The sequence below is a fragment of the Prionailurus bengalensis genome, chromosome C1 (assembly GCF_016509475.1).
Source record: "Prionailurus bengalensis isolate Pbe53 chromosome C1, Fcat_Pben_1.1_paternal_pri, whole genome shotgun sequence".
Classification (NCBI taxonomy): Eukaryota; Metazoa; Chordata; class Mammalia; order Carnivora; family Felidae; genus Prionailurus; species Prionailurus bengalensis.
In genome coordinates, this window is record NC_057345.1 from 189,057,621 (window position 1) to 189,067,066 (window position 9,446).

Here is a 9,446-nt window from a genome sequence, read left to right on the forward strand (position 1 = left end):
TCCTTAACATATTTTAACAACATGTGAGGTAGTGCAACTGAAAGCCCTTGCCCAGCTAAGCTGTGGACAAGCTGGCATCAGATACAGAGAGCCATTCATCCACACACAGCAGCAGGAGAGGACCTTCACTTGCCCAAGCAGAGCAGGCACAAACCTTAACTGTCTCTGAATTGTGAACTGTCCTGTTACATCTCAGCACCATGACCAGGATGACTGTTTTCTCTTGAGAAACCATAAAGTTAGGGCAACACAAATACTAGGGCTGGATGGCCAGCCAAAAGTCACCATCTTTTGTAAATATTCTTGAAGTTTGAACATTTTTAGTTCCTGAATGATGCTACTATGTATTTAGATTTCAGTGAGTGTAAGTGCATGGGATAAGGTTTGATTTTTAACAAGATAAGATGATTTAAATGGATTGATATGGGGAAACCAAAAGTGAGAACAGCTTGCCTTCTTTCTCATCTCTACTTCGGTACTTTCACTTGATATATTCCCTAGACAAAACAAGAAAACTCAAAGCAACTCTCAAGAAGACTAAAGAATTTCCACTAAGAATGCCCATCTTTATTAAAGAATTTAATAAACGTTTTTTCCCCCAAATGTTGCACAAATGGCTACTTTTTCCTGCTATTCTGAAGCTACTGAGACATCTTGGGGTGGGCAGAGTCACCGCCAGACTCCCCGGGTTATAGTGGAGGCAGACTTCTTTCCCCAGCTTGTGGCTGACTGGGGACAAGCCTTCCACAATATGGATTTCGTTGTTTGAACTCCCTCAGCTCAGCAACGCCCCTTGTCAGAGCACAGAGCCTATAGTTATATCACAGATCAGCCCAGGAAACAGCTAGTCATGAATCACAGAGGCTCATGGATTTCTGCCGAACAAAGAACTTCAGCTCTGGGAAACTTTCTGGCTCAGACTTTCTCTCTGTCCCAGTGGTAAAGCAGGTAATTTCCAACCATCCTGTAGAAAACCAGTGCAAGGATCACACAAGGCAGGTGTATTCAACCCAGCCATGGCTTTATCTTCTCACAACCACAAATGCTATTTTTCATACCAGCTGCATCCCAAACCCTGAGTTAAGATGGTGATTAGTGGTGGTGGTGGGCGTCTCAGTAGGAGCTTTCTTAAGAAGAAAGGGCTTTGATTGAGCCAATGAAAGCTGTTGCCAGGGAACCAGATGCCATGAACAGGCCACTCCAGCAGCGCAAGAATACAAACCGGGAGTGCTGGACTGAGCATTAAGTGTACTTGGCAGCCGAGTCCTACAAGGCCTGTTAACCCTTTGTGCACCTAACTACGTCTAGACAGTGAATCAGGAGAAGGATTATTGTAAAATCTTAAAAGCCACTCCTGCTCTCAGTGTCTCCCATTGGAAGGCATTATTGCAAAGATGTTCTCCCTGCTTGACTAACAACTCCTCTGGGACACCTGCTTTAGAGTAGGTTGGCATCAGAAGTGGGCATGACCGAGGGCTGGCTATCAGCATGAGGTTCTACAGACGGCACTGCTCATATCTGACCACACTTGTTACATATGACATGATCCAACTTGTGATAGAGTTTTATCTGGTCTTTTGGCCCCTGGGGAAGGAATTCTGCTGCCTCAGGTGAGTCTGCTCTGTGAGATGAGAAGGAAATACTTCTCTTCTTCCTTAAATGTATACTTACAGAGTAAGCTGCTAGAAGTTGGCAGCCTCTTCCCCATTTTAAGCCTGTTGCTTGGAGGAGCGTGGGCATAGGCTGGCTCTCAGGAAAACGGGGGAGCAGGCAAAGCTGCTGTGGATGGATCTCCCAACCTACCTCCCAAGGGATACTGTCCTCAGTCTTGCCCCACTTTTTCTCCCATTTTCCCTCATTCTTCCCCCATCCATCCCAAATTCAGACATCTACCCTGGGTCCCATTCCTACACAGTGTGGTTAATTCAATCTCTACAGAGGGACTTGCATTTTAACTCCATTCTCAGGAAGACCTGACTTTCCCAAAGGAAACTATAAAAATTGAATAACAGGCAGGGAGGTCATCTGTGGGCTAGGGGCTCATGGGTTCACAAGATGACCTGTAGCAGTGCCTGGGCCTTGAGATGAAGGTTCTCCCAAACCCAGGCTCCCTGATGCCCTTTCCTCTTCCTCAGACTGTCAGTCCCAGCTCCCTGGGGCTGAGGGTGGGGACGCATAAATCCAGACATCAAAACCTTACCACTGTGGGCAAATGGTGGGAAGAGAATTTGTGTATAGCTTGGGTTACACAATACATATGTCCCTGAAAAAAATATATGGTTTAGACATCAAATTAATATTTCTCTAAAATTATTAGTAGATGGCTTACAATTTTTACTCTGTGGTGGTTAGAAAGTATAAAAATTATTCTCATCATAGAGTTTAGAGAGTCAGCTGGAAGCCAAGTGACTGAGTAGTGTCTGATTGTGCAGCCCAACAACTTAGACTTACTGTCCATTCCACATGAGACTCCCTACCATGAGGAAATGACTCGCAGAACATCATTTTGTACAGTAAAACCTCACTACTATGTGCTAATGGTGGAGAGAGAATTCATGTGTATTCTAAATTATGGAATGGAATTTTTGTTAAATGATAATTTCTATGCATTGAGCACATACTATATGCCAGACACTGCACTCAGTGCCTTACATAAATCATCTATTTGTTAATTGAATAAACACCATCATAACAATACTTGATGAGAATCAAAAGAAGAAATTTTCCTACAACCATGCTAATGACATTGATAAAATATTTTATCTTCTTATTCTAATGTTCAAATTATCAGAATTCATGTAGTTTCGATGAATGGCATCTCCTCTGAGATTATCCCTTTAGAATTAAAATCACCGCTACTCTCATCACCCTACACAGGTTGGTTCCTATGAAGGTTTGTTACTTTTGTCCCCAGTGACTGAGCTGCTAGCCAGAACAGTGATTGATTTTCCCCATGTTATGAAAGATCCAAAAATGTGTGATTTTTGTTTCATCTCCAACTTACTATCTCCCCACCATAAATTTAAAAGCTTCAATTACTGTGAGTGCTCCTACTAATAAAATGAAGCCCTGAGCAAAAGCATAGTTAAGTATTTTAGACTCTCAAAGCAAACCCTTTAGAAAGATCTAAAATAAATAGATCTTCAGTCCCCTCCCTTCTGAACTAGGCAGGCCATGGGGTCATAATTTATACATAAAGAGAGAAAGGAAGCCGGAAGTCATCAGTTTCTCCCTTGCTATGATTCTTGAATATTCTTTATTGCCTTTTGTATTTTCTTCTTTCAAACCTGACCTGCACCACATGAGAAATTAGCCCCAGCCTCTGAGCAAGCCAAGTAACTTATCCTCAGCAGGTCTGTGCTTCTTCCAACAAATTTACAGGGCTGTATCTTACACACTGATTCTCTTCGCGCTCTTTTGGCGCTTGAATACCAAGTTTTTGTTGGTCAGTCTTTGTCCTATAGCTCTTTGTACTATAGGCAAACTATAGCCTATTAAAACAGGCTTTGACCTAATTATCTTATTTTGTGTATCTTTCCTACTGGCCCAAAGATCATTGCACACCTCTCTGGGCATATGAAAAAGCAAGCAACAAATTTTATGCAGCTCCTACGATATGTAAGGGTGCTATGGAAAGTACTAGGAACCATAAGACATAGTCCTTACCTTCCAAGACTTACAGTCTAGTTGGAAGTATAAAACACAAGCAAATGGAGACTTAACAATGCAAGGCGATGCTGATTGGCATCTACATAGCCTATATTTAAAAAAATCCTTTGTTTTCACTTTCTCATAAAACTTGTCTTTGGTGCTTGTGGTAAATAACTATGGATGACTCTATCAACCTTCATTCTACTTTCCCTCTAGAACAAGAGGTCAAAAAACTGAAAATGTGATTTCCAAGACTGTCCTGTAACTAGATTTGCAAGGTAAAGTGAGAAGAAGCAAGGTTGGGGAGACAGGAGTGTTTTGAGGCCTTCACAGAGCCAGACACAGATATGGTGTCCAGTCACCAGCTTTGTATCTGAAGAGGGCATTGTGGTGACCTCAGTCATAGCAGCTTCCTGATTGCTGGATTTTAACCATGATGTAGCTTCTCAGGAATAGTTGCTACTACTCTGTTGCAGAAATGGGATGAACAACAGGCTGGGATGAGGACTGAATTTGGACAAGATCCCACTTCACCTCTGGTTTGCTCTGTGGCTTTGTGCAAATCATTTAATCTTTCTGTGCACTGGTCTTTCCTCTTTGGGTAACAAGGGCAACATCAATGACTCTTCTTGTAGGCTGCCCCTGCGGGTGATTACAATTCCTGGAAAACATTATCATACTGGCCTTTAAAGGAGAATGAGGATCCTGACACTATCCCACAGGCCACTTTCCTAGAATGGCATCCACTTACCCTGAGCACTTTGGAGCAAGGGACAAATTCCTGGATGCAGTGGGGACATGGCCATTGAATAAATCTTTTCTTTGTTTCATGTGGTTTCTATTTATTTACAGAGTGCCATGGTTATTCATGATGCTTTACAAACCATAAAAACAAGGTCTCCACCCTATAGAATTTACAGTGTAATTTAAACAGACATGCTGCATGGGCTGACAGGTCAGGCATGCCAGGAGATGGTGTTGGTGTTATATAACATGGGTGTGGAGGGTTTCTTCTTGAGTTATAAATACTTTCCAGTTACAAGGGCCTTTCATCTGAGATTCCCAACCACTTTAGAATAGCAATAACCTCGATTGCTTTCTAAATGCACTTTCCATAAACTGCTGTGGGGACTGAGTAAATGCTTTTAAACATCTATTAATTGATCTGTACATCTGTTCATTGTCCATATTAAACAGCATGGATGTAAACATGACAGTTTAGGAGAAGTCTGCTTGGGGTTGTGGTCTGACTGCTCACAGATTACAACCCCAAAGAGGCCTGGAGCCTTGTCACAGTGTTGGGAGAGCCAGATGGGCACCTGGGTATTTTGCTCACTCAAATTAGGCTCAGCAAGGTCACTTCCTGGAGTTTGCCACATATGGGTGAATTAACAATTCAAAGTCAGTGGAAGAATTTCCACTGGAGAAACTTGGAGTCATTTCTTGGCTGACAGTAGTGGTTCTTATTTGGGTCCCAGATAATCTGTCCCTTCCCTCTTGTGCTCCTTACTCTCTTCCCTGAGCAATGGCATTTTCAAAACAGCAATAATTGTAATTTAGTTCGGTTGATACAGAGTTTCACCCTCTATGTCTCACTCAAAGTTCATTTAGGGAGTGATTAATCCTGACAATTTGACTAATTCATTCAAATCCAAGAGAAAGTTGGCCTGGGCTACAAGGTCCTGCAAGTTCACCTGGAAGTTTATGAGATGAGCATCCCTCATCCTATCCATCCTTTATGCTTTACTCAGAGTTATCTTTCTACAACCCAGATGGAATCCCATCACCCCTCTGCTGTAAAAAACCTACCCAAATGAAGTATGTCAATTATTTATCAATGAAAATGGAAAAAATAAATAAATTAAAAGAAAAAAAAAAGAAAAGAAATCAATTCTACTGGAATTCACCCACTTAAGCCTACAGTGAAAAGAACCATGTTTAGTCCCCACTACAAACAACACAGCATAGAAATGGCTAAATAAAGGAATGTTTGAGACAACAAACTCTATAGTACTTTACACAGTCTTTTATTAAAGAACAAGTAGAACTAGTGTCATACAGATTACTCTGAACTACTATGTTTTATGATATATTCCATGTAATTTAATTTTCAGCAGTGGATTGGGGCTGTTCCTTCCTTTGAAATTCAAAATAAATCTCATTATGAACCTGTGAGGAAAACAAACTTCAAATCTGAAGTTCTATAAAAACATGAAGGTTAGGAAATGACATGTGTTTTAATGACCAAAATGTTTGAAATGATACTACTAAAAATAAGCAATCTAATTCTGAATCCTGTAACTTTGCTGATTTTACCTCAAAATCCTTCACATCAATTCTTTTTGTCCTTCTCCCACTCTTACATCTCATAAAATAATAAACAAACAAACCTGAAGAATAAAGTCCAAAGTGCCTTAGCAGGGCACATGTGGCCTCCATGACCTTAGCCTGCTGGCCTGTTTTTCTAGCTTCATCTCTGTCCACATGACCCGTGGCTTTGGCTACACCAAAGAAGTTGCCCCTTCTCCAGAGATCTCAAACTTTCCTGTCCATGCCTCCTGCAATATCCTCTTTCATCTTCCCTCCTTGCCATATACTGCTGTCCATTAAAGCCCACCTTTAATATCCCTCCTCTTTGTAGCCTTCTTTATATATATATATATAATATATATTATATATATATAAATATAATATATATAAATATATATATAAATATATATATAAATATATATATATATTTTTAAGCTTTATTTATTTATTTTGAGAGACACAGAGACAGTGTGAGCAGGGGAGGGGCAGAGAGAGAGGGAGAGAGAGAATCTCAAGCAGGCTCCACATTGCCAGCGCAGAGCCCAACGTGGGGCTCGAACTCATGAAACCATGAGATCATGACCTGAGCTGAAACTGAGAGTCAGACGCTTAACAACTGAGCCACCTAGGCGCCCCTCTTCATAGCTTTCTATGAAGGCCCACCACACATCACCTCCCCACCTCTTTTCCTGGAACACCTACTTCTCTCCATCTCCATGATCATATCTGTCACGTCGCCTTTTGGGTGCTGGTTCATATATGCCTGTCTTTTCACCCTTCTGGGAGCTTCTTTTTTTTTTTTTTAAATTTTTTTTTTTTAACGTTTATTTTATTTTTGAGACAGAGAGAGACAGAGCATGAACGGGGGAGGGGCAGAGAGAGAGGGAGACACAGAATCGGAAGCAGGCTCCAGGCTCTGAGCCATCAGCCCAGAGCCCGACGCAGGGCTCGAACTCACAGACCATGAGATCATGACCTGAGCTGAAGTCGGACGCCCAACCGACTGAGCCACCCAGGCGCCCCCTTCTGGGAGCTTCTTGAGGGCAGGGACCATATATAGTAATATATGTCAATTATATTATATATATAATTACATATTTATATATATAATTAATATATCTTGCTCAGTAAAGTTTTGTTGAGGGTCCTTTTTGCACTTCAAAGGGACAGAGAGGGAGTAACTGTAGCTTAAGACCCCTGTAAACGGGGGCGCCTGGGTGGCTCAGTCAGTTGAGCATCCAACTTCAGCTCAGGTCATGATCTCACGGTTCGTGAGTTCAAGCCCTGCTTGGAATTCTCTATCTCTCTGCCCCTTCCCCTACTTGGACTCTCTCTCAAAATAAATAAATAAACTTAAAAAAAAAGAGACCCTTGTAAACTATTTGGAACCTTCATTTTGTAGAATTTGTCTTACCTGCTGTGGGGAGCTCACTCCAAAATAATTATGACCAATTGGTCTTCAGATTATAAAATGATAAATTCCATTTTTTGTTTTCTTTTCTTTTTTTAGATTTTAATTGTGGTAAAACATACATAACATGAAATTTATCATTTTGATCATTTTTAAGTGTACCATTCAGCGACATTAAATACATCCATGTTGTTTTACAATTATCACCACTACCTATCTCCAGACCTTTTTCATCTTCCCAAACTGAAACTCTGTACCCATTAAACACTAACTTTCTATTCCCTCCTCCTACTTTCCCTGGAAAACACCATTCTACCTTTTGTCTCTATGAATTTGACTACTCTAAGTACCTCATATAATTGTAATCATGTAATATTAGTCCCTTTATGACTAGCTTATTTCACTTAGCATAATATCTTCAAGTTTCTTCTGTACTATATCATGTGTCCAAATTTCTTTTCTTTTAAAGGCTGAACAATATTCCATTATATATGTTATATTTTGTTCACTCCTCTGTTGATGAATACTTGAATTGTTTCCATATTTTGGCTACTATGAGTAACACTGCTATAAACATGGGTATTTAAGTATCTATTTGAATTTCTGCTTTCATTTCTTTTGGATTATATAGCCAGAAATAGAATTGCTAGATCATATGGTAATTCTGTGTTTAATTTTTTGAGGAATTGCCATATTGTTTTCCACAGTGGCTACACCATTTCACATTCTCACCAATAGTGCACAAGGGTCCCAATTTCTTCGTGTCCTCACTAACATATTTATTTTCTGTTCTGTTTTGTTTTTTAGTAATAGCCATTCTAATGTGTATTGAAGTGGCATCCACTGTGGTTTTGACTATATTCAGTTTGGGGCCTCTGCATCCAATGTCTTAATTTTCCATGATAAACCCAATCTAACTATATAGCATGACCTGTACTTCTTCCTCATGAGACTTGAGCCTGCCTCCTGGGAAAGTTGCCACTACAGAGGAAGATCTAAAAGGTAACAGGGCCCATAAGGGCACCTGAGTGGTTCAATTGGTTAAATGGCCAACTCCAACTCAGGTCATGATCTTGCAGTTCACAAGTTTGAGCCCTGCATCAGGTTCTGAGCTGTGCTGACAGACAGCTCAGAGCCTGGATCCTGCTTCAGATTCTATGTCTCCCTCTCTCTCTGCCCCTTCCCTGCTCTCTCTCTCTGTCTCCATCTCTCTCTCAAATAAATAAAACATTTTTTAAAAACCTTTTTTCTTTTTTTAAAGGTAACGGGGCCTATAGCCTGTTGTACTTCTTCACACAGGTCAGCAGGGGGCACTCTCACAGGCTGCCCTGGAGGTTCAACTGACAAATGACAGGGCAGTTTGCTTTTCCAGGCCAAAGCAAGGTCCTAGATCACCAGCAAGAGTCCTTTGGTTTCTTGACGCTCTTCCCCCATCCTGTCCTCATAGTGTCAGCATCAAGGAGAACCAAGCAGCCGAGACTATAGTCATGTTTCTCAAAGGAAGTGCTACTGGTATGCAGAGTGGGAAAATTCTGCATCATGTAGGACAATGCTACACACTGCAGAACATTTAGCATCTCAGGCCCCTGCTTGCTAAATGCCAGCAGTGGTTCCCAGTCATTGGGATAACCAAATGCCCCTCCCCCACCTACATCTCCCAAGTAACCCCCTCTGGAGATTGCAAGTTGCCCAAGTGAGATATGCAAAGGAATCTGGAGATTTCCGGTATCTGAACTCAAAGCAACAACTACCATAAAAAGGCTTCATGTCCAGTTGAGTAATGCTGGAGCTTAGCCAAGGAAAACGTCACAGGTTGCTTTAGGTGACCTGGATGACTCCCCTGAGTCTGTTAATGGTTAGTTGACAGTGTAAGGCTTGCATACCAGGAGAAAGGGAAAGACACTTTCTAAAAGCAAGATGAGTACTATAATCAAAAAAATATCCCAATATCGCCCCTGCTCCTGCAATCAAGACTTGAAATCTGAGCCTAGTCCCTTAAACCTTCCTCTCCCCCCCCCCCCCGCCTCCCTCCCCCCCCCCCCCCCCCCCCCCACCTCAGTGTGTGAGCACTGCC